The following is a 25,909-nucleotide window of genomic DNA, read 5'->3' on the forward strand; positions in this document are numbered from 1 at the left end:
AAAATCTGGGATCAGAATATACCTTTCCTCCTGAATAAAGCATTTTGTACAAACTGTGTGAGCAGTACTTCGAAAGGGGTAGGTCGTCTTTTCCACCCTTGATTGCTACAGCCAAAGCCTGAATGTTTCATTATTCCATATGTGTCCTAGAGGTGTTTTATTTGAACAGGTTCTCAATGAAATACCCATAATTTGAAATCTTACGACAAACAAAAGAATTCTTACAAAATTTCTGGTAATTGTACTTCTGGTGAGAACCAAAGATTTTGCTCCTACACATCACCAAAATATAATGAAAATAAACTGTATCAGATAGGAAATGGGGATTGTTCAGCACAAGCAGAATCTAAAAGAAAAATAAATATATGCAGACATCACATACACACAAAAAAAAATTATTACAATTTAATTCAATATTAAGCTTTTGAAAAATAGTTTGGATATTGTTCTAAGTGAAGAATAGTATAGATACATTATTCTAATAATTCTTTCAGTTGAGAAATGCACTTTCTCTTTTTTCAATATAAGGAATCTAATCCTACTTTATAAAAAAAATAACAAAAGGTAATAAAGGATTATTATGGTTTCGCGAGTAGGTAACCAGTTGTTGTATACATAGAGTGCAAAGGGGCAATGAGTTGCTTGTTTTGTGGATAGTAACATCTATAGCTATGTTACTGTTCTTATTACAGCATATAACACCTCATGCATGCAACATGCTCATTAATTATTCATATGCAATTTATAAGCAGGAAAAAAATATAAATGAATTATTTCCTTATTAGTTTGCTATGTCTCCTTTCACAAAAATGAGATGGATCTAGGAAGCAGGAAAGAAAACAATGGGAGACTTTTGGAGTAAGGCTAATACACATAGCCAGAAACACAACTGATCATGAAGATGATAGACTTGCCTGCAATTTTGCAGTGACTAATTAGACAGCTGTGACTACCATGAAAGCTACAGAGAAACAGACTAAAAAACAGATTTATCTAGCTCCAATCTGAAGATGAGCTGAGATTTGCCAAAATTTCTGAGCAGTGGGGTTGATTTCTTATTAACTCTGTTTTACCTCATAACAAGGCTTTGGGATAAGCGAATATGATTTTTCATCCAACTTTAAAATTATAGAAACCTGTAATAGTTCATAGCTTTGTTTTCTATTCTAGCTTCTCTCTCTTTTCTCTACATGTAATACCTTTGAGAACAAAACCCTGCTAATGTTCTACTGCATTTTTAATGAAGAATAATAACCTGTTAAATCATATATCTATCACTTTGCTGCATCCTTAATTTAATAAATTAGTAAAGTCTTTGACAGTTGTGCTCATACTATATGAATAGAAAGTCACTAAAGCATGGCTAGTAAGTGAAGAAGGAACAATACATAGTAGTGTGTATCTGCTAACTGCCTGCTGTCTTACTAAAGCAAGACTGTCTTGCTTTACTACCTGCTTACTAAAGCAAGACTAATAGTCTGTGAATGTTTCATAAATATACAAGCATAACCCCGTAAAGGACAAAAAAAACAAGGTAATATCTTGAGATATTGTATCGGAGATACAGCCACCAGAGATGTATACTGATGTATTCCTGACCTATATAGGGTCCTCTTGTTGGCTTTTTTGTTTCTGTTTAAAATACATGCATTTCTCAACAGTAAACAAAGGAGAACACAAACCTGAAGGTAAGATCCATCCTCTTTCTTTCTGAACTTTTGGAAAGTCATGACCTTGACTCCATTCCTTTCTTTCGGATGCTGTGAACCATGTCTATTCCTACATGTGCAACTAGGACCTTGCAACTAAGCTCATAAGAAATTCACAAAAGTTAGCTTTCATCTAAATCTTGACCAAAAGCCTGCTACTTACTTTTCAAAGCTCAGTTCTCTGATCTAAGCCACCTACAAATTGATTTAAGAAGTGCCGAACACTGCAATCAGAAAATCAAAGAGAGGTAAGCGTGCTATGGATATCTGAAAGGCATACCTCAGACAAGCCTGACCTCAGACAAGCCCAGAAAAAGAATAAGGGTTCCCTGCAGGGTGAAATCCATTATGGACTAGGACCCAAATTTAGGAGAAATCATCACTGGCGATTCATTGCATATGATGCTGTTAAATAAGACAGATTATTGTGCATATTAGTATTAATATTGTGCATATTATTAATATGCACAAATAATAATAATATGCACAAAAATAACAATAATATTTGTTAATATTATTGTGCATTGTTACCACTGTTTAGATAAAACCAAAGGGATGTGCTAGTACTGCTAACACGTCTGATTCCACTTTATGACATCAACAGGCATATGCTTGTTCACTAGAGAAAGAAGTTCTTTTTGATATTCTTTAAGGTTCTCAAAGGTCACATAACTTTTTAGTGCTACCCAGCAAGACTCCTGCTGCTAGTGAAAGAGTTGATGAGAGCCAACTATATTAAAACCAGATTTAATTTTGACGACAGTGAACTGCCTAAAAAATATCCACTGACCTTGTAAGGGAGCACGGTTCTATATTTCAATATCTAATGTTTAAAACCTCAAGGTCTTCATCGCAGTAGCTAGTCCAGGCTTAGGCAAAAGAGGGCACTGTAGAACTTCTCAGTGTCAGCCAAAGGGACACAATTTGCTGCTCCTTAGAGAAGCAGGCTTCCAGTTTTCACTTGCATGAAATGAGGAGAGTTCTTTGGGAAATGGGCTCTACTTTTCAATCAAAGTATGTTTGTTTTGAAAGAGAACAGAACTCTTTTCTTTGCCTCCTCTTCCCCCTTACTAGACAAAGCCAGATGCTGCCCCAAAGACAGAAATAGCTCTGATCTGCAATTCAGCTTCCTCTGAGGTTACTGGTCACCACTCTGTGCTCTGCCAGGAAGAGGAGCCTGCAAAGGTGCTCTGCAACAGAGATGGGGCTTGGACTTGATACTTTTCAATCTCCTGTGCCAATGTAGTAGGTTGCTCTAGTGCGTTGTTGGCAGGATGTAGATTCTGTTGTATTGCATCCATGTGCAAGCTACTGGGGGCTGTTCAGCACTGGTTATTGGCAGATACTCACTCATCCCTTAGTTATAATGTACAGAAAGGATCATAACAACCTTGTGAGGACTGTCCTTTCATCAACTTCACTATTCAACCTGAATCAATAACCAAAAGGGAGCAATAGACACCATCACAGGCATAAAGGCTGATTCACAACTGAGTCTGCTGAAAGCATATCAGGTCTATGAGTGGATGTGACTTAGACCATGGGTCAAACACCCATTTCACTGTGTTGGTATACTTGTTCCCAGATTTAGGATTTATCTTCTATTTTCATTTTATGTACGTAGTTGCACAGGCTCCTGAGCACTAAATAAATCTTAATCTTGTGCCTGAGTGAAGAGATAGAGCAAAAAGTGATTATACATTATATTTCTAGTTTTCCAATCTGCTTACCAGATTCTTCTTTTTTAATATGTGCAAGTAGCAAGAGTCTATTGGGTCAACTAGCTTATAATTAATTATTGATTAGATATTACAACCGTATGCAGAGATTCATTTGGAAACCAAAGTGCTTCCTTGGTACTTATGTTAGCATTTATTAAATATGCATTATTAATCTGAATTATGTTGTGTTCAAATGTAAGCCCTTAGAGCAAAGATAATGATCACAGCATTAGTATTTGTAAAACAGAATTGATTTTCCAACTTCACCAAATTAGCTGAAATATGGGATAGGCTGCAGGTATTGAGGAACGAATGCAACTAGAGGAAGTAGGCAGGCTTAGGTTTTTAAATATACCCCAACACAATAAGTACAAAACAAATTTAATTTATTCCAGTAGATAGTGTGCGCACAAATAAGATTTAAAGGTCTTCAAAAATACTTTAAAAAGCTTTCTTCTTATATCTTGGGTCACACAATTGGTATTCCAGAAAGAGTCCTTAGAATGTATAAATATAAATAATTGTAATTTTCCATAAGCAACTCTTTAATAGAAAGCTAGTAAAACTTCAGTAAAGTAAATGGTTGGAAATTACACTATATAAATTGAAATAAATTATTTTTCTTTCCTTGTGATTAAATGTAGTTATGTAGGAAAGAAACAAGACTGCTTCATTTGAGAAAAATTACAGTTAATATTTCTGATATTTATTTGGGAGTTCTGATTCGGCATCTTAAAGAGCTCTTGAAATCTCACCACAAAATTAACAACATTGCAAGTATGCTGTGTACATAATTTTTTATAGACAGAGACCAAAGTATATAATATTATGGTGCTTGAATATACATGATTTCAAGGAATATGGTCATGTCAAGCGTCACTTCTCATTGGAGAAATTGAATTTTGATAAGAACAAACAACTGTAAGCATCCTTGTATAAATACTCTGTCACAGCCTGTTTTGTGCAGCACATCATACAAGGGTTAATTTTAACGTTAAAACTTGCATTAAATAAAGCAAATAAATAAAAACAAGAAATCCCCAACTGACCCAGTAGTACACAGAACCAATGTTAGGTATTATTACAGGGATAATTTCATACATTTGATATTTCTCTAAGATCCTTTTTAATGTTTCGGTTGTTGCCAACATTATCAGCTGCTTGCATTTTATATTTATTTTCATATTTCTTTCATATAGAACATGAATTCAAAAAGAAAGATACTTATTTCGTTATAAGCTTCACACAGACACACACACAAAAAAAAACAAAACGTAGGGTACTGGGTGGAAGACAGTATTTGAAAATACCCTTCTTTCTGCCATTTTCTTCTTAAGACTTCAAAATATATTTAAAAGCAGGTAAGAAGGAGCATGCAGATGTGTTATTTTGTAATTACATAGTGTGCAGTTTTTCCAGAAATATTCTTGAATATAAGGAAGGGACTGAGAGTTTAAAACAAGACCTTTGCCTCATCCTAGCATAGCTAAAATCAGTTAAGGGATATTTCAGTCTTCATTTTGTTGTGGATTTCTTCGGCCACAGACAAGAGGTATGTATTTCATCTAGAACATAGCTACTCAACATGAAATGTAAAGGGAGTACTGTGATAGAGAAGGTGGATAGTTTTAGTTAAGTATGTTCATTGTACCTACTAACCTACTTAACACTTTGCATGAATAAAATATTGAATAAAAAATCACTTTGGGGCACACTTGTCTTCAGAATTTAAATAAAGAGAAGAGTGTAATACTGTTTTGATGTTTGTTTGCACTAAGGGAAAAATGAATATTAAACTGAATGCAGCAGGTTTAAGGCATGTTTATGTGTATACACACACACAAATTACAAACAAAGAGCAGGCCAGGGACTAGGAATACATCTTTTTGCATTACACATAACACTGTTTTTTACCCTTACCTCTTGTTCTATGTCTGTATTGTGTTTTTTGCTGTTTAGCACTCCCTTCCCTATAATTACTTTTAAGCTCAGGTATCTTTACTTGTTATTTCTGCCTAAAAAGTTCATAAGAATTAATTTACAATCACACTAGTTGGAATAAATGAAAAGAAACATCAATAAAAGTTAAAGCTTAATGCAGTGCACTCTAAAAAAATACATGCATTTTCATCTTTAAAGTGGAAGACAGTTTCTGAGAATTTTTTCCTCCATTTGTACTCATAAGCATCTGCAAGTATTAAATTACATACACAAGAACTCATCTATTGTGCTGAAAATACAACATGATTTTCAGTGAAAAAGGAACAGAATAAAGTGGGATATGAAAAAAGGCATTATATCTAGTAGATTGCACACTGTTGGTTCACATCTTTGAAATTAAGCCAAATTATTTTAAAGGTGAAAACGTCTCTCACAAACCTACACTTATTTCATCACATATTATGGAAACTTCATTTCTGATCAAAGCTAATATAATGGTATATGACAAATGATTAAACTTTATCTCCCTTATTATTTCTCAAGTGACAACCACATTTTATTTAAATAAAAAAATTTCTACTATTGAATATATTATTGCATTTCTGATTTTTAGATACCTGCAGTTTAACATGTTTCATCAAAGAACACTCACACAATTGTTTTCACAGATTCAGCGCATGTGGAATGAACATGAGTTCGTGCACGAGAAAAAGATGAATTTTTCTTACGCAAAGAGAGTTTGTAAGCTTTCTCACCACTACTCCCACAATAAAAGGCATGTGAATATTTCAAACAGATTTCATAAAGGTGTATGTATGGTCTGGAAATATTGGTAGACTGCATCAACAATTTATCCCAAGAGGTTCCCACATGAATATACTCTGTCATGCCGTCATACATCCAGGATAAACAGGCATGTACGAATGTCCTTTCTGTCTTCTTTCTCTCAGGAAGTTAATTCAGCAAACTCAGGATGCCATTTTAGCAAGAGTCTGATCACAGGGTAACAGCAAAAGGAGAAATGGAGAGAGGAGAAAACAGTGAATGACAAAAGAAGCAAATTAGAAAAAGAAGAGAAAGAAGAACCTGCTGTGAAAGTGCATCTCAATCAAATGGTGAGTTATCCTCAGGTACCCAATGAATGACTGCTAGAAATGAGGATGCTGGAAGCTGTGCCTTAGCTGGTGTAAAGATTTAGAACATTATTGAGGTTAATAGAGCAGGCGGGAATTTACTCTCTGGTCTTTGATAAAGGTTGGATGAAAGTCAGAATTTTAATTTGTTTGGAAATCTAAAAATCTATTTTTCATTTGTATTTCAAAAGAAAATCAATAGTTTTTATTTTCTATGAAATAAAAGTCCTTCCAAAATCAAGCTGCTGGGGGAAGAAAAGAGGGGAAAGGAAAAAAAAAAAAAAAAAAAAGAGGGAGGGGTTGTTGTTTTTTTAGGATGGGGCTAGATATACTGCATGTTTGAAGGTAGCTGTATTCAACTACTCTGGGGAAAGGCAACCTTCCTTGTGTTTATACAGACCACAAAATGTGTGTACTCTTTTTTTAGTAGAAACAGTAACAAGAGCTGGGGATTGTCCTGTTCAGGGCTTCCTCTGTGGCATTTTGTTCACATTAGCATGCACTGACCACAGTTCTTGTTTGTGTGCATACAAACAAACCACCAACTCTGCTCTCTCCCTACTCCCTCGTTTTCCCTTCCCTTCACACACAATCCCTCCTTAGAGCTATTGTGCTTAGAGGTACAGTCTAGCCCACAGACATTAATTTAATTTAGTGTTGCTAAATGACTAAAATGTTATGGTCTTTTTCAATGCTTTGCTTTTAAAAAAAAAATAGGTAAAGGAAATATTGATTTCTAATTTGATTAGGCTGTAAGATTTACAGTTTCCTTTGTTCAATTGTTAACTAAGGTCCTACCTATCTATTAAGTATTTTATTTGGAGATAATGGGTGAGTGCATTGTGATATTTTTTCATTGCTGTCACCTATCATGACTATTTAAGTCCAATTTCAAAACGTATGAATGAGAGCAGTGTTTGCATCCTTATTCAGGCATTAGATCACTGCTACCCATGTGCAGGCTTCACAGCCTTCATATGGTGAAACTAGAGAAAAGCTGGGGCTTAAGGTCCAATCATTATGTCCTTGAACAAAGTCTTTCATTTCCTTTTGGAATTTGAATCTCATTTCCAGACCAGTCAGACTGTTTGTAACCTCAGTATGATCCATCTATTCCAGGCTGCACTTGTGCAAGACCTTGGTGCCATAAAGCACAAATTTATGACAGCAGTTTACTAATAGGTGTATGCTTAGGACAGGGACAGATTCTAACAAAAACACAGATTGTAGGAACCGTGACTTGAAACACATAAAGTAACTGAAAATTGATTTTAAGATTGCCCAGAACCAGTTTCAAGTATAGGATTCGTTCGTCTAAGCTAAGAGTGTTTTACTTAGCGTATGAAAAAATAGAAAATGTTAGCTCAAGAGCTAGCACTCTTAGAAAAAGATGTGTACTTAAAAAGAGAAAAGGAAAGCAGAGGTGGTAACATCATTCTCACTGTGCTTAAGTTTGGTTTCCTAGTGCTTAAGTTTGGTTTTCTAGTGTTACAAAAAGAAAACATACTCAGAGGTATTGGCCTACAGCTGTTCAGTATGTTCTCAGGATGATCTGGAGAATATTAAGGATGGGCATTCAGGATGCACATTTATGTATTGTGGAACATCATTAAAAAGTATAATGAATGTACACGTAATTCCATATATAAGTGTTAATTATTTAAAGTACATATCTGAATACAAAGTAACTGGTACTTAGAGAAGTGAACTAAACCACTGAGTGATAGCTGGAAATGATTATGATTCTATGATTTTAAATTTTCTCTGTAATTAGAGTTCCTTAAGACAAATGTCTTTTGGGGAACAGAGTATATACTCTAAGACTCAATCCAATCAATCCCGTTTACTTATGTTAATACTTACATGTGTGTATATAACACACATTGTAATGCTTTTCAACCCAAACATGCATGATAAATGAATAAACTTAGGGTTTACTTCATAAGAACATTTAATTTAAAGCCTTCTAGCAGTCTTTAACATAGTTCTTCTAATATACCTTTAAATCAAACCTTCACAAGGTCCTCAAGAAATAATTTTAATAGATAAATGGAATTGAAAATGTGTCTTGTTCAGCTGTCTTGTTAAGCACTTCATGAGGCACTTCAGTCTTGCCTCTCCCAGAAGCTAGTTTTCACATCTAATTCTAGGAAAAGAAATATGATATACAGTAACATTTATCTGAATATAAACATCAAAGCAGAAAGCTTAACAAACATAGAAAAACAAATTCATCCAGAAAAGATGCAGCATCAGCACTTGCTAGAAAATGTGGTCTCCCAGGAGATACAAAGGGATCCCTCTGTGTGAGCTAGCACCATAGGTAGAGAAGGTATGAGGGATCAGAGAGCAGCTTTATGAATCAGCTGATGAAGTCTGCTACTAATTGGGTAAAAAATATGAATGAGAATACATAAAAATGTTGTAGTTCCAACCCAACAAGTTTGGAGCAATATTTCCAACTCTCCCAGTAAAAACAAAGAGAGCTTATGAAAAACACGCTCATTTCGTGCATCGTGCTTTATCAGAGCCCATTTGGTAACAGATAAACAAAGCATTCAAATTTGGAAGTGTCCAGAAAGTCTCAGTCAAAATTCATTCTACCTCAAGCTTTGAGGAGAAGTGACAAAAAATAAATAAAAATAAAAATCACATCCAGTGAGTGAATTGCCCATCATACATGTACAATACTTGGTTCACTGACTGACTTATCACTGAGAGAAAGAAATCTATTTGTAGGCTGTAAATTACTAATCTGAAACTTCCATGCTAGTAGCTTTTAATGCACTTTATTTCAGAAATACTGAAAAAACAAACAAACAAACAAAAAAAAGCAACCAGGGTGATGCATCTTTTCTTAGTGCAAAATATGTGTTACAATTTACAAATATTGATGAAAAGTGAAAATCAATTTCTTCTGTTATACCTTCATGCAGAGATCATTTGATAGGTGATATGCTGAAGGTTCAATCATTCTTATATTTTTTAGCACCTACAGAAAAAAATCCAAGTGGATAAAACAAAGTGTTCAAAAAACAAAAGGGGGGGGTGGGGCAGAAATTTAAAGACACATTCTTCCAGTATCATTACATACAACTCAATAAAAAAATGCCATATTCTTTCCCATTCAGTGCCAGATCCATCAACCACTGAACTGAAGATGCACACAGTTACTATCTTCTGTGAGATTTAGAACAAGCCTCCACATCACAGTTATCAGGGTCTTTTTTGCTATGAGATACCAGCAAGTATTAAACAGATACCACATTCTGAGGGCATTTCACTTCACGCAGATAATGTTAGACTACAGAGTACTGACTGATTAGTGTAAACGACACCTTTGCATGTTGCAGCAAACATATTTTAAGAAAGAATATTTGCAGAACATTAAGAGCATTGGGAAATTAATCTGAAGAATACACAAAAGCACATACAGAAGTTTATCATGGCTATATATGTAAGGGGCCTGATATCAACAGATGATTAAAATTAATGGTGAATTATAATCTAATATTATGGAAGACATAACTTATTTTATGAAACTACATTTTTTTTCATTTTCTATTTGTTAAGTGGGTCAAATTTAACAAATAGTTTATTTTCGCTAGATGTATTTCAGTTTGATTGATTAGTTTCAGAAAATGCAAAATATTCAAGATTGAAGATTTCATCTTTCAATATTAAAGTTGAAAAACAAACAAACAAACAAAGCAAAAAAAAAAAAACACACCCAAATAATAAAGATGGGGTAGAAGGGGTTTAAACATGTACATGCATCATCTGCCTTTGATCATTTTCCAGCTTTACACAGGAAGCCATCAAAAATAAAATAAACTCAACCAATTTCCCTTCCTTGTTTTTATCTATTTACTTTTCATCCCACAACCTAAAGCTATCATTCTTGTCTTCTTCAAAGTTCTATTCATCTAAGTGTAAAAAATATACTGCTTAATTCAGATGTTTTTAAATATAAATACCACAGTACATCATGCTTGCAGCTGCACTTGGCATCCCTCTCCTTGATGATACAGATAAATCATGTGCAAAAGCATGTGACCTGTCCTTTTACAGCTTAGGGCTGAGATGCTCCACTATTTTCCTTATAAATAGTTGGGAAAAATGCCAAAAAGGCCCTTCCCAGATTAAACTTGTTCCAGGTCTCTCTTCTTTAGCCATCACCAGTGAGACCCTGGTGACAGATCTAGCCACCTTCACTCCAGCACATCTACCTCTTCTGAGGTATAATTTCTTTATTTTTATATAGTTTACTTCCCCCAAGATTATAAATTTTCATTTGATATTTATCTATCTTTGAGCAGCAGCAACTCAAGTTGGACTCCCACACTGATCCACAGATTCCAGATACATTTAAACAGGACACTGTTTACAGAAGAAAGAGGAAAGACCTGAAGATTTGCTCAGCATTTACTCTTATCCACCCAGACATGAACTGTGTAAGCTGCTATACAAGATCTTGCACTTACTAAGGTCAAAGATCTGTAGCTATAGCCTAGCATTTTATGAGCTTTGATTCAGTTTGCAGACATTTCTTGGAGCTCTCTTGTTTGGTCTCACATAAGGTTTTGTGCTTTCTAATATCCAGAAGTTTTTTTTTTTTGTGCAGCTTTTAAGAGTTATATCATTAGTGTTTCTCTAATTAGCACCTCCCCTCCTCAAATATAATGTTCTTTTTTGAAGGAACACATTTCTGTTCAGGAACCATTCACTATAAACCCCAGAGTCAGGCTTGCTTACAGCACTGTCCAAACAGCCATTTAATAAAGAATCTAGAAATCATGCCCAAAGAAGTGGTTAATCTTAAACCACTTAAAAGCCTTGTTTTTCTTTCTCTCTCTCCCTCTTATATTCCCTACACTTTGCTCTGGTTTGTCTGATTTATCATCCACTTGGACAATAATATAGTCGTCGTTTTAAAGGATTTTCATTAGTTTAGTTTTCTATCTTCCTGCACACGACTAATAAACTCCTGCATTGTCTTAAAGCTGGCTGTATGTACAAAGTTGGTCACCAACATTTTAATAAGCACTAACTGATTGCATGTGGTATTTATTTAAAATACTAACATATAAAGATGTGCATATTTTGACAGAGCATAACAACATGCTTTGAACAAAACAAAGGATTACTCCCAGAAACTACTAAAATGACCCATTTATATTCTTGACTATAACTATTTAACTCACATATAACAAGTTGGCCTCCTTTTCCCCAATCATGGATACCAACTTGTTTTTCTTCAACTAGGTAATCCGTGCCACAAAATATCATGAGGTCCAGCCTCAAAAATCGGATTTCTGGTTATGATTCTTCAAAAGAGAAGCATCTGGGCATAAAAGCTGGTAAAGACAGGAAAAAAAATGGAAAGAATCAAAAACAAAGAGTGGAAATTGTTTACTGGGAAGAGAGAGAATTGTACTGTTAATTTGGAAGATCACAAAGCCAAAACAAAATTGAAGCCTTAAGTTTTTGAAGAGTATAAAGTAGTAAGGAAGATAGCAACAGCACATGTGATGAAAGGTACCTGTAATTCAGAACAAGAAAACTCTACAAATAAATTATAAAATTAATGAAGCCATGCTTACAACATTAGGTTCTCATAAAAAGTTTTTAAAATTCACAACAGATTTGACCTTGATTCTGTAGTTTTCAATTTGATTTTATATATCAAATTGACTGTAACACGGAGAAAACAAAACAAAAAAACAACAAAAAACAAACAAACAAAAAAAAAAACAATGCTCCCAAGTACAGAAGCATTATCCCTAGCTGGAAGTGTTTTGGATTTTATGATTATGTGTGTATTTTTTTGGATACAGCTGTTGGGGAAAAATACAAATGCATTTTCTGGTATTAAAAGACTGTAATGAGTGAAAAATAGCTATAGTTTATTGAGTTAATTCAAAAACTTGGATGAATTGTAACTAAAAGGTAGGTCAAGGACTCCATTCTTCAGACAGTTCTCCTCTGTTTATGTAAATAAGTTGTGTTAAAATAAAGGCATTAAGCCTATGAACCAGGCATGCACAATAATGCTCGGTATATGCTCTATGTGATGCAAGTATCTAATAGATTTTTCAATATCACGGGTCATGGATGAACTAAACTCCATGTCCCTTTGCTCTCTTTTTATTATTTTGAATCATATTATGCCATTGATTTTTAAAACAGAATTCCCCACAGAACCCAACAGGGCTCTGCTTGGAAATCAATGGTACACTACAGCTCTAAGCACTCCATCTGATTCAGCAGCAGAGATGGACTGAAGAGGTTAAGAAAGGTGAAAACCACATCAGCAGGTAGTCTACAAATAGACCAGAAAGAGAATTATCTCCTTTCACCGAATGATTTCTTCAACTAGAAAAAGTAGAAGTAGGCTCTCTCAAGGCTCTTCTCCAGCTCTGTTGGCTGGCTCAAGTAGGGGGGAACAGAAACCTTGTCCCCATGGCCCACAGGCACTGCTGCACCCCATTTACCTGGGTGCAGCTGTCCAAAAGGAGCAGCCTCTGCCTCTTTGCCCAGCCAACAAGAGATTCCATAGCCCAGCTTCTGTAAGTTTCCACATACTTGGGAAATACAGGCAACAACTTAATGTAGTTTATTCCTCTTCTGCTCAGCACTTCCATTCAACTGAGATGCCCAAGACCCCAGAATTTCACACACCTTCAGATCTACAACATTGAGTGTTACAGAATCAACATGACTAAAATCAGCTTTTAGCCAACCATCAAATAGATTGTTGGGACAGGAACTGGGGGTGGGGGGGGGGGGGGGGGAGAGTTGTAGTTTATCTGCTTTTCCAATGTAGGTTTGCAAACTTCAATTTAAAAAACAACAAACAAACGAACAAAAAAACACTACTCAAGGAGAACGATTACAGGAGTTATTCATTTATAAGGAAAAGACAACCCAAATAATACAGTTTTGCTGTAAGGGTCATAAATTGCAGATCAGTGACTAGACATGCATCAAGCAGAAACCAATTTTTTTAATGGCTCAAGAGGGGTAATTTATATTCTAAGGGGGTAAAAGATATATAGCATGCTACCGTATTCTCTCAGACTAATTTTAAATATGGGCTATCTCATATCCCTTCCTAGTAAATTGTCAAAGACTGATGATGAGAGTGCACTGTTTATTCTAGGTCCACTCTGCTCACATTTTTTCAACTAAATAAGCCCTCGTGCCATATGGGGAACACAACTCCAGAATCCAAAACCTGATCGCATCAGTCTTGCCCTCCCCTCTTCTGTGTAACTGCAGGCCAAACTGAAAAGAAATTAATTTGTGCAGGATAAATCACACTTAGCATTTCAAATACAAGGAAAATAAAACTAATGTACAATTCCTTACAAATAGCAAGAACATTTGGATTTATTTTGGGGTTGATTTTTTCTTTTTGAGAGAAGAGGCCTACATCAAGAACAGAAAAAGAAAAGCACCAACGTAAACTGAAAGAAGTCTTCTCCTATGTCCTTGTATGATTCCCCTCTGATTAGAGCAAGTTTCTTTTCAATATTAGGTGCTTAATAACAGAAACGCATTTGTAACAGGATTTCTAGTAGATGAAGCATCCGCTTTTTGCTTTCAGGAAGCAACATTTTCTTTTGCCCAGCACATATTTTAATTGCCTAAGATGCTATTTCCCTTATGAATAATTTGAATACAGATGACTTTTTGACTAAGTAAATTTTCTTCAGAACTCAAATGATGTGTGCACCGTAAAATATGGAAAGCCATGTGGCTGGGTAGCAGAAGCAAAGCGATGGAAGTATAGCATTAATTTTAATGTCATTTAAGAAATCACCGAGGTTCTTATTCCATCAGTGGCACGTGCCTCTGACCAGATGTGTAGCCTACATTTTAGTTCACAGTTGCAAAGCTATTTTCCTCAATGCTTCAGCCACATCATCCTACTTAGTGTCGGCTTTCCCATTACAGACCCTCTGTCAGTTGTTCATAACAACTTGGCAGAAAATCCACTGCAAAGAAGAGTTTGGCTACAAAGATCCATCTCCATCAGTCATCCTGTTACTGTCTTTCCCTCCTACACTGCACTCCTGGAACTTTACTCTTTTGACTTAAAATATGAAAAACTTATCAAAACCTTTATGTCCTGCAGTGGAAAAGCAAACCTTAACAGCTATAATTAAAATTATTCTGTTTTATTGTGATTGAAACATAATAAAACAGGAAAAAGAAAAGATGAAAAATATAACTAAGCACATCATTCTTCTCTAGTGCAAGTGGCAGGTGTGAGTTTTCACTAAATCATGCAAGAGACTGTTAGATGTCATCTGAGAGTCATAGGTAACTTATAACTAAAAACTAGATCACTATCTTCCATTAACAGAATAGGGCCATACACAAATGGAAGCTTTAAATGATATCACAGAGCCAAGAGAGAACTAATACAGCAATTCTGTTGATATCACCAGTCTATATAATTTGAAAATACATTATCTAGCCCTGAGAAGGCACACAAATATTTGGTAGAAGCCCTATTAGCTGCCTAGTCTAGTAAATAAATTCAAATGCTAATTATTACTCAAAAAAAAAATAATAAATACATGATTTGACTAATAAGAACTTTATTTTACAGAGATTGTGTTGGGAAAATTTGTCTCCTAAGGGAAATAAACCAGATACTTTTGCACCCTTGTAAACTACTTTAGCCAATGAGCAACCACTAAGTGTAATTTAACATAATCTCAAATTATTTGCATTTTCACATTTGCTGTAAACCATGTTAGATTTTTATTTTTCAGATTTTTTTTTTTTAAATCAATAGAGGCATATACTCTTTATCTACTCCTGTTTAACAGTAACTGTGTTCAGCTAAACTGAAACAACCAGTCAGAAGAAGAAACCAACTTCAGCATTTTCTGATGTCTCTTCCAAATGTCTGATATGAGTTCTCAGTTCACTGGACCGGATGCACACACGTGCATATATTCTATAATGTAAATCCTTATGTTATGTATTATTCAATTTGGTTTTTAACTATTCCATGTAAAATCAGCTGAACTATTAGAATGCTATATCAAATTCTATTTTATAACAGTAACTTATAGTTGTTGTACTGAATAACTGTTGTACTCTTCAGTACAAGAGAACTTGATTAATTGAATAAATGTGGAAAAAAATGGAAATCCATTCACATGTGAAACAGTGGTTAAAGATAAATACTTAATTCCTTTGGTAAATAATAAAATATTTGTAAGAAAAAGGACACAACTTTATACTCTATTATTTTAAGTCATTAAATCCCATGTATCACTGACCATGTTATTTTCCTACATCTGATGAGACAACAGGCTCTTTGATATGTACAATTTAAGAATAAAAGTGGGAAAAAGAAAGCCCTCGCCACTCTCCCTGGTCTTCCTATTACTCTAGTGACATTGTGCTGTTTATTGAGTTGTGGGATTTCAAAGAAATCCACTTTAAAACTTGGAAAATGTTTCCCCTCTAGAGAGCACTACTAATTAATTCATTAGTGATGAAATGTATTAGTGATGAAAAATGTCTATGTATTTAGGTCTATCTGCTACTTAGGGAAATCTTCTCCGGGTGTTGGAAAGCAAACTATTCCCAGAAATTACTACATAAAAGCATCTGTCTGTCGGGAGGAAGTTTAGTAAAACTCTGAGGGGGAAAATTGAAATGAATTCCTAAACTGTTTCTTAGTGTTCAAGACAGTTCTCAATATTTAATGGGCACACACAAGTTGAAAAGAGGACATAAGGTGGGTGGTTTTGGGTTTGTGGTTTTTATTTTTTTAACTGAAAACTTAGAACAAAAATATCAACCACCTTGTATCTCTAAGTACACACACTTAGAACAAAGATATTAACAGATCTACCACTGGAATTGGTAACAGCCAAATATAAGCAGCAGCAGTTGTATTTACGTTCTCTAGTCATTTCCATTCCCTAGGTCTGGGAATGGCCATATAAAAAGTAAAAAAGTTACACAATTTCAGTGTGTTTTTGTTTGCTTGTTTGTTGTTTTATTAAAACAAACAAACAAAAAACAAAAACAAAAAAACTTTCACAGCTTGATAACCTTAACAACTTCCTGTTAAATGAATGGACCCCAATAAACATTACAGGAAGATCTCTCTATACCCAACATTAATTTGACTCGAAGGAGTGGGAAAGAGGTACAAAAGACATTAGAAATCATGAATGAACTTAAAAATTACTTAAAAAGGCTTGAAATTAATCATGTTAAAATAAATATCTGGGAAATAAATCACATATTGTGAAGTGTTAACCCTTAAGTTGTTCGTTTATCATAGGTACTGCACGTGTCCTAACCCAGAATACAGAATCCAACCCTCAATACCATGCTTAAGAGGCATGAAAGTAGACAAACGCAATGCTAACCAACTGTATGGGACATTCACAAAACCGTAGTGCTCTGAAGATCTCATGGTAATGCAAGATCACACACACAATAGCTTATGGCAGGCTAGGCAGCTTGTTTTTCTTCTTTAATGAAGTAAGTTTAATTTATCACTTCATAAATCCAAAGAAAATTTCACTGAATTCTCCAAGGGGAAAGCTCTTCACTAGTATAAAATACATCACACTTGTGCTTATTTAGTGCTATTTTTTCTTTTTTCTCTCTTACAGGGCAAATTGATTCCTCTAATGTATACTAGAGCTGAGAAACTCTGCCTGGTGTGTGTGTTTCCCTATAAAAAATTAGATCATTAAGATGTTATGTAAGCACTGTTACTGCTGCTTACTTTATGTTATTATTTTTATCTGTTAAGAATATTTTTTGGTCTGCCTCTCCGGGTGACTTGCACTGGTACAGTAGCAACTTGCATAGTGCATGGCTTACTTCAGTTTTGAAACAAGCACAGTAAAGGTTGATGACATACATCACTTTTTTTTGGAATTAAATCTGAAATTACAGCTATATAAGAAATGTGGTTTTAGAATCTCAAAGCACCACTAAAGAGGAATGAACAACTTTTACCTGAATCATAGGCTAAGCAAGCAACTGGAATTAAAGGAAAATTAAATCTGGGGTAGCCACATGCATGTAGTGGGTGTGGAGAATCTAATCAAAAGCGGAATATATTTAGTGGCCTTCAGATTGTCCTTTTTCTCTTTAGTCTTTCATTTTTGTTTAGAAGTAAAAGAGCCTCTTTCAATCACCCTGAGGGGGAAAAAAAGCAAAAACACTTCCATTTGCATTTTCCAGATTATTTCTCAGAACTAATGGAAAAACTTTATGTTCAGAGTTTCTTCCCTCCCCCCTCCCCGCCCCTCGTTTTTCACCATTTCTTTACATGTTTACATCTTCCTAGTCTAAGCAAGCTGTTGAGGCAATTTCCAATTTACAAAGCTATTACCTCTCCGCCAAGCAGAACTTGGTTTCTTGAGCAGGCAGCTCTCTCGCATTAAAATGGGTTATTTGTTTTCAAATCTAAAACTCTGAAAACCATTAAATCTTTGTCTCAAGCTTGAAAGCTCTTCTTCCACACATCTTGGCTTCTAGCAGAACTTCTTTGTATACAGGTAAATCAGACAGTGTCCATGAAGAATTACTTTCTAAAATATCTTAAGACAGATCTCTAAGTTCCATATACTGATTTCAACACCTGGCCTTGCTCATGATTTCCTTTCCTTAACTGTAACCATTTTTCATCTTTCAGTCCCTCCCACCTATATGTAATTGTGAGAGAAATACAACTTTTGGCCAGGTTAAAAACAACAACAAACAAAAACCCTCTAACATTATCTCATGAGATTAGCAGAATTTTAAAAAAGGATACCTGAATGGGATTCACACTATAAAGAGATAAAAAAGATTTTTGCTTAACTGAAGAATAAAAAGGCAAAACCCTAGGGGGGAGGGGAGGGGAATCTTACTAGAATAGTACCTTGATAACTCTGTAAGAAAAATTTGAGAACCACATAGTGTATTCAGTGATCAAAGGGCTGATTAAAGCAGTTGAAGTTAAATAAGATGTTAGTTTTGTACTCTTTTCCTTTCTAATTTAGAAGTCCATGAACATTCAAATCAAGTTTCACAGTAAGACTCATTCATCTAGTTCTAGGGCAATGGAGTAATCTAAGCTGGAAGGGACTCCTAGAAGTCATCTAATCCAATCCCCTCTCCAGACATGGGTCAGTGCCCAGGGACTCATCCAGAAGGTTTCTCAGTGCCTTGGAGGATCAAGACACCACATTTCCACACACTTGATTAAAATTTCCTTTGTTATAAGACCTGCAAGCTGTTCATGGCTGTCTTTCACTTGCTTACCAAAACACTTGTGTTCCTGAACTCTTGTCCTTCATTAGCCACTGATAGAGATATTGCAATAATAAAGTGAAAGGACTTCAACTTCCAGTGATGATAAATACAAAGTCAGGTCTTGCTTGAGCATGGAGGCTAACAGTAGAGGTACACAATGAGGCACAATCACGTTATGGAACAAGAGGTGACACATGGTCTGTTGGGTAAATCACAGCTACATGCCCTCCAGGTGCTCCCAATGAGACCTACTAGAGGACAAAAAAATGGTCTCTAAAACATGAGTAAAAGATGCTGAACTTCACAGTCCAAACAAGCTAAAAGCATATCTAAAGACCTTTCTGGAAGCTGACAGCATAAGGCACTGTTATTCAGCAGTCTTTTCCTATAGTAACTCAGTTCTCCACCACACAAACTTTCAAGCTTAGCTGTATTTTCTCTTCTCATTGACTTGTTTAGAGATATGGGCTAAGGATGAGTTATCACAGACTTGGGCTTTCCAAAACTGGTGAGCAGCGAGATTAGCTTTATCAAAATGGTAAAACATGCCAAGAGCTCAAGCAGACCTTGGAGAGAAAAAGAAAATAACAAAAAATTCCTACCACCATCCTGTGAGAGAGGAGGTCAGAAGTGCTCTTGTATCACGACAAGAAATGATACAAGTGCTCAGGCAATATGCCATAACTCTCCACTCTAGACCTGAGCCTGAAGAGGTAGTCTCTTCTTTTTATAAGGGTGAATAAATTTATGCCCGTCTCCTACCACTATATTATGACAGTTCATACACTTCCATACCTTCCGTAACTCCAGTAAATGCCCATTACCAGGAAAAATAACAAAAAACTGAGCAGACTTTAAAGTGACTGTGATGTCAGAGCATCAGGCACAAAATACATAAATAAATAAGTATAAACTATATTCTTTTAATAGACTAAGGAGAACAACGATTGGAATGGGCACAAATTCAAGAAATATCTGCCCTAACTGGAAAGAGAATAAAGTTGAACAATAAGGTAACATGGCACCAACATCTTACTGGTAATTTGTATTAGTTTTGAAGGAAAATGTATGTGCTAGGAAAAAAGTCTATGGAATGACAGAAAGAATAAATGAAAAATAAGAGCCAGAAAATATCCATTAATATAAAAATGCACTAAAATTCAATATAAAGCAAATAAACACATTCAATAATACTCTGAAGAATCAGAGCAATTAATTACATAAATCTGAAAACAATCCAGAGTTTCTTCAGTATGGTTGCAATGAGATAATAGGCAAAATGATGATTACAAAAATCAAAGGACAGACCGATCAGGAAGCATGTATTATTTACAGAAAGCTGACTCAGATGCATCGCAGGTGAAACAGATCTGAATGTAGTCCAAATACTGTGACTTACCACAATTTACAAAATTACTAAGCATTCAGCCAAGACAATATACATGAGACCTGGTGAGCCTAGCCCTGATAGTGTTATCCTGCAATCATTACCATTTCTATCAGAGAAGGAATTTCTAAATTTCTATTACAGCAACAAACGCCTCCTGAAACTAATTGGCACTCACTGGAAATCTCAGTACAGAGGCTAATGAAGTACCTTTTGAGCCTGAGAGTTTTTGAAGAGATGATCTCTCCAACTCAAAACTCAGACTCAGTAATAAGATAGGATAAGTAAGCTTCCTCCACTAGTGCTCATCCTCACTGTAAAAGAATGGGATTCATTCACACATCATCCAGGGAACCCAGGAAGCCTCCATTCAGAAAACAAACAAACAAACAAACAAACAAAAAAACAATGCTGCACTTCACTGTTCACAGGGAGAGGATTGCAAAAATGTTTTATATTTGTTTCGGGTCCAACTCACCCCTTCTTTTAATTTTTTTGCTTGGAAATAGCTGGAAACATGGCAGAATGCTAGCAACAGAAAAGTAAGAAGCCCCTGGAAATCACCACTGATCCTAAACTGTCATCAATAGTCTATCCTAAAAGCATAGTGTCTTCCCAAATCTTAAGCACAATTCAAAGGACTTTCACCTATATCTGCTAAATCTTGAGCTACTCAATTGATATAAACTGAAGAGTTCTTACTGCAGAGCTTTTCCTACTCAACTAAGTTGCTGTTTGGAAAGAAACAAAGAAAGAAAAAACAAAACAAACAAACAAAAAAACAAACTACAAAAACCACAGCAAGAAAAATAAATAAGCAAAAACTCTGTATATTCCTATCAGATGACCTATTTTTATTATTCAGAGTGAAAATAAGTACCTACCAGTTGAACTTGACAGGCAAAGTTGAACGCTGAGGAGAATACCTTAAGCACCTGACCACAATTTTCATTTAGACAATAATTTGACGTGTTCACAATGCTGGAGAAAGTCTTTGACCAGAGTCACAACTATAAGTGACCTAAGCAGTTTGGAAACAGCACAATAAGCTTAAGACAGAGCTCTTCAGAAAAAACAATGCATAAGATACGTATTCTTGAACATGAGGTCATAACTGCAGTTCATCTGCCTTTTAATCTTTTCAACTATAATGATACATTCTGGCTATTATTTAGCTCAAGAAAATAAAATTAGACTCTTAATACTAATATTTTAGATAACCCCAAACTTGTCAACTTGTCACCTACTGCTTCACTTTGCATTTAGTATAGATCTTAGATTAGGCCTTTATAGGCAACCTGATAATTAAGAAGAACCTGTTGATGAGCAATTACCATAACAGCGAATTATATAATTATATTAATAACTGTATTACAACACAATATTTTTTATCTGTAAAAAAAAAACAACAAAATAAACAAACAAACAAAAAAAAACATTTAGCAGAGCTAACTTGCTCTTTAGAAAGTTGGACTAACTAGCTCTTTAGAAAGAGCAAGTTAGAGGTATATATAACTCTCACTGAAAAGATGAGAAAGGATTTGTCACACAGGTGGTTTTCAAAAGGGATCACCTCTAAACTACACTTTGGAGACTCATTGAGTAGGTCCTACTCACAAGACACCAGGCTTTCATTTTGGCACAAGAGGATCCACGACTAGAGGGTGGGAAATCTGTGCCAGCACATGCTGCAGCTTCTGACAGATAGGAGCACTTTATATCCCCTTCTCTTGAGAGGTGCCATGCAACTCTGCAGGTTGTGGAGTCTCACTGGAAGGTTCCATGGCAACTGCAACTATGTTCTCAGGTATATCCACTGCCTATGAAAAACGCACAAGCAAGTCAAAATTTCTCTGCAGTTTTCTTCTTTGAGAACTACTCTGAATCTATGGATTTTGTTGTGTCATTTTGTGCCTACTCTGACAGTAAAGACAATTACAAACACTTGAGTGGGTAGATAATAATGTAATTAGTTATTACATTTAATAATTTATCTCAATTTTATTGCTAACCAAGAGCCTTCAAGATGAGATACCACTTAAATAGTGTCAGCTCTAAATTTGTCTTCTGACAAAGTTTTAATGTCTGTATGGCTTAGGTTTGTTTGTTAAATACGTGTTATTTCCACTATTTGAAATTATAACCCTCTGGAAAAAAATAAATAAGTCTAGAAGTCTATAATTTGTATATACCAGCCTGGCCATTCAGCTTTGGTTCCCTAGTTCTTTAATTCAGCTAATGCACTCATCTCAAAATCTTTTTATTCTATTTAATAAGGAAATTTCAGTCTTAGAGATCATTTATTTCCTCTCTTGTATTTTTGATTTTAGCATCTTCTACATTACTGAGGTACATTTGAGTTTGCGGCCCACCCATACTGGTTTGTACTGATTATTTCTAGAATCAGATGAGAGTAATCACAAGATTACATCTTTGTCTTGGCTAGAAATGCTGAAGACTCCCTGGAGTTAGTGTTTCAGCAACTCATCTATGTCATATCAGTTGGCTTAATTACATGCTTTCATATTAATAATCATGTTATACACTAGATTTCTTTACACAGAGACAAGGATTTTTAGGTAAGAACACTCTCCTGCATGAAAATGAATTTCATTATAGGGAATTTAATTTCAGTCCACACAAATCTGTATAGTAAATGAAGTTTTCACTATTCAAACTTTAGCATACATAAAACCTGCAAAAGGCTAGCACTTCCTTACTCCTGTTTTAATAGGCTTTGGATAAGTAATGTTTACTTATTTATGTAAAGGTGAAAGTACATGCAAAACAAAACAGACATCAATACTGAAAAGGAAGGAAGACAGAAGAAAAAAATAAAAAGCAATACAAAAGTCTTGAAAACATTTCCTAGAGTGGAACAACAGAAAATTAGCATGTTCTGAGTGCTTTTCCTAACCTGGTCAAGGGTGACAAAAGGGAATTCATTCATGCTCCATGGAATACTTTTAACACCAATATAGGTAATAATGCATCTTTGAAGATTAGTTAATATGTATCTTCTTAAAAATAAAAGTAAAAACCAAAACTACCAACAACAACAACAAAAAAAACCCACACACACAACACAGGGTACAAGAAAGATATCCTTTGTTGCATGAAGATTCCAGAATAGCTAAACCCACTTCATTTTTACATTATTTTCCACATCTTCAACCTTCATTCAAGCAACTAAGCAACTCCTCAAAGTAAAATATGCCAGAAGACTTCTCACTTGCATTTTATTCCTAACTTAATATTTGATTTAGGTCTGGTAAGAGTCTGGCTTCTTATGTCTTAGTTTTGTTTCATGTCTATCTAGATCTAAGATACATAAACATTTTGAGGTAATGAAAGTCTCTGTCCCAACATGCAGTATCTACCACATTTTTAATGATAGATTAGAATTCCTGTTAGAACCCCTTTCAGCTCTGCTTGCTTATTAGTTTCCTATGTCTAGAGGAATGTGTTTATTTGTGATAAAAGGAAAGATTGATCCCACTGTGGATGTGTCATTTCATTCCCTTTTGATCATCTCCTACCCAACCCATGTCCCCTCTTGAAGGAACACAGAAACATGTTACCGAAGGACTCATCTTCCTGAATATGGCATTCATCTGTTATTCTGTCTCCTGTTTCCTATTTGTTTTGGTAACTTCATCATTCAAATATAGCTCCAGAGCTTTGATGCTAATACATACTCACGTATACTGCAAATTCAGAAAGATATGTAACAATGCAGTTTGTTTAGCAAAACATATCACACACATATATGCTTATAGTGCATGTATAAACTGATTGTCTCTGTTAGCATATTTTATACATTCGCCTCTGTTAGTATATTTTATACATTAAATATACTAAATACCTATATGACATGAGAAAATACTTCAACAGGAATATCATCTCAGTGTCTTGCAACAATATCTGCTTGAATTCTCTACAACTAACTTTCTTATTAACACAATTCTTATAGGTATTTCCTTATCTATTATTGTGATGAGACTCAAGGGAAAACTTAAAATACTCATAAAAACTTGAAGGTATACTAAACATACTAATCTCACTTACGAATAATGTAGTAATTGCATTCATAGTTTACCAATAGAAACTGTCATCAAGATCAAGAGACAGCATTATGAAATGTCTACAAAAGTGCTAAATCCATCTGTCTTTCAGATAATCAGACTGAAACAGAATATTTTCTTTAATGAAAAACAAAACAGGTTATAAAACAAATGAGAGGAGAGAATCAATTACGGTCAGGATATTACCCTGAAGGGAATTATGTTTTAGTACTAAATAATAGAGGAAGAACTAAGCTGGTCAAACGTACAGATGTGGTACAATTTAAACAGAAATGAAATTGTTGGGAGGTTATGGAAAGTTATCTGCTAGTTACATATAATCATATTGTTAACTTTCATGAAATAGATTTGCAATACATTTCTAACATTCAAATCTCTTATTTCATTACTTTTATAACTAGAACTATTTTGCACAGTACTGCTCCTAAGATGAATGCCCTACCTCTTTTGCTGTGAACTTCTAATTGTACGTGGAACATAAAGTGATTGACAGAATACTAACTAATGTTATCTTAATCACAAAATATTACTTTCTGAATAATATCTACTGCTTCAGTACACACATAGGAATTCATGAAATTCATTGATTATTCAGGCTCTGGTCATAATGAATCGTGCTCAAGACAGACAGCAGCAGCTTATCCAATTCAACATCAGTTGAAAGAGTACAGAAAGCACATATGCTTAGGAGAATACAAACAATGAAAATAATCCAACTAACTAGACAAGCAAAAACCATGACCTACACTTGCTAAGTAAGAAGTAGAAGAAAAGCATGCATGTATTTTTTTGTTTTGAACCCTGTGAAAAAATTAAGTATTATTCACGTACTTCCCCCCAACCTCTCCTTTATGTTCAGCCAACTTCATAGCTGGAAACTTGTGGGAAAGCATTTGTGGTTTTTTGTTTTAAAGCATAGATTTTGTTTGTTTTAGGCATAGATGTCTTATATTGCAAGATAATATAATATTAAATAGGTACATACGCATACAATTTAAATAACATATTCTACCTCTTAGATTCATTTTCTAAGCTTACACCTCTACATACATCTTAGAACACTGCCATATAAGAGCAAATGCTTTTTTTCCAGTATCTGTTCACTACTGCCAGACATTTTTGAAAGATTTTCTCGTCTGACACCAGCAAACATGTAAAACATTCAATCACCCATAAATGAGCAATTTACATATCGTTTCTGCAGCTCACATAGTGGAAAACTATGACCTAGGCCAGCGAATTTCATCCCCAGCTTGGTGTAGCTTAGCTAGTAACAGCGGGACACAGAATCACAACGTAACGATCACTGTGGCAGAAAGCCTTTCAAAACAGTGTGTTTTACATTGTAATGAGATTGAGAATCATCTTCGCTAGAAGAAAAATCCTTACTCTTTGTCCCAGGACAGAAAAACATATTCAGAACAGAAGGTAGACTTCCAATATCTAGTAAACAAGATCTGTACTTTAGGCCAGTACAACCTTTGGTGTTTAAACACATGAATAAGGAACCTGCAAATTTACTTTCAGGATTCTTTACTGCAGCATGTGGGTAGAGAAAATAATACATCTGATAAGAATGTATTTCACAGAGGTCTGATAGCCACTTCATAAGTAGCAGCACTATACTTTTATCACCCTC

This window comes from Anas platyrhynchos, chromosome 4 (assembly GCF_047663525.1).
Source record: "Anas platyrhynchos isolate ZD024472 breed Pekin duck chromosome 4, IASCAAS_PekinDuck_T2T, whole genome shotgun sequence".
NCBI lineage: Eukaryota > Metazoa > Chordata > Aves > Anseriformes > Anatidae > Anas > Anas platyrhynchos.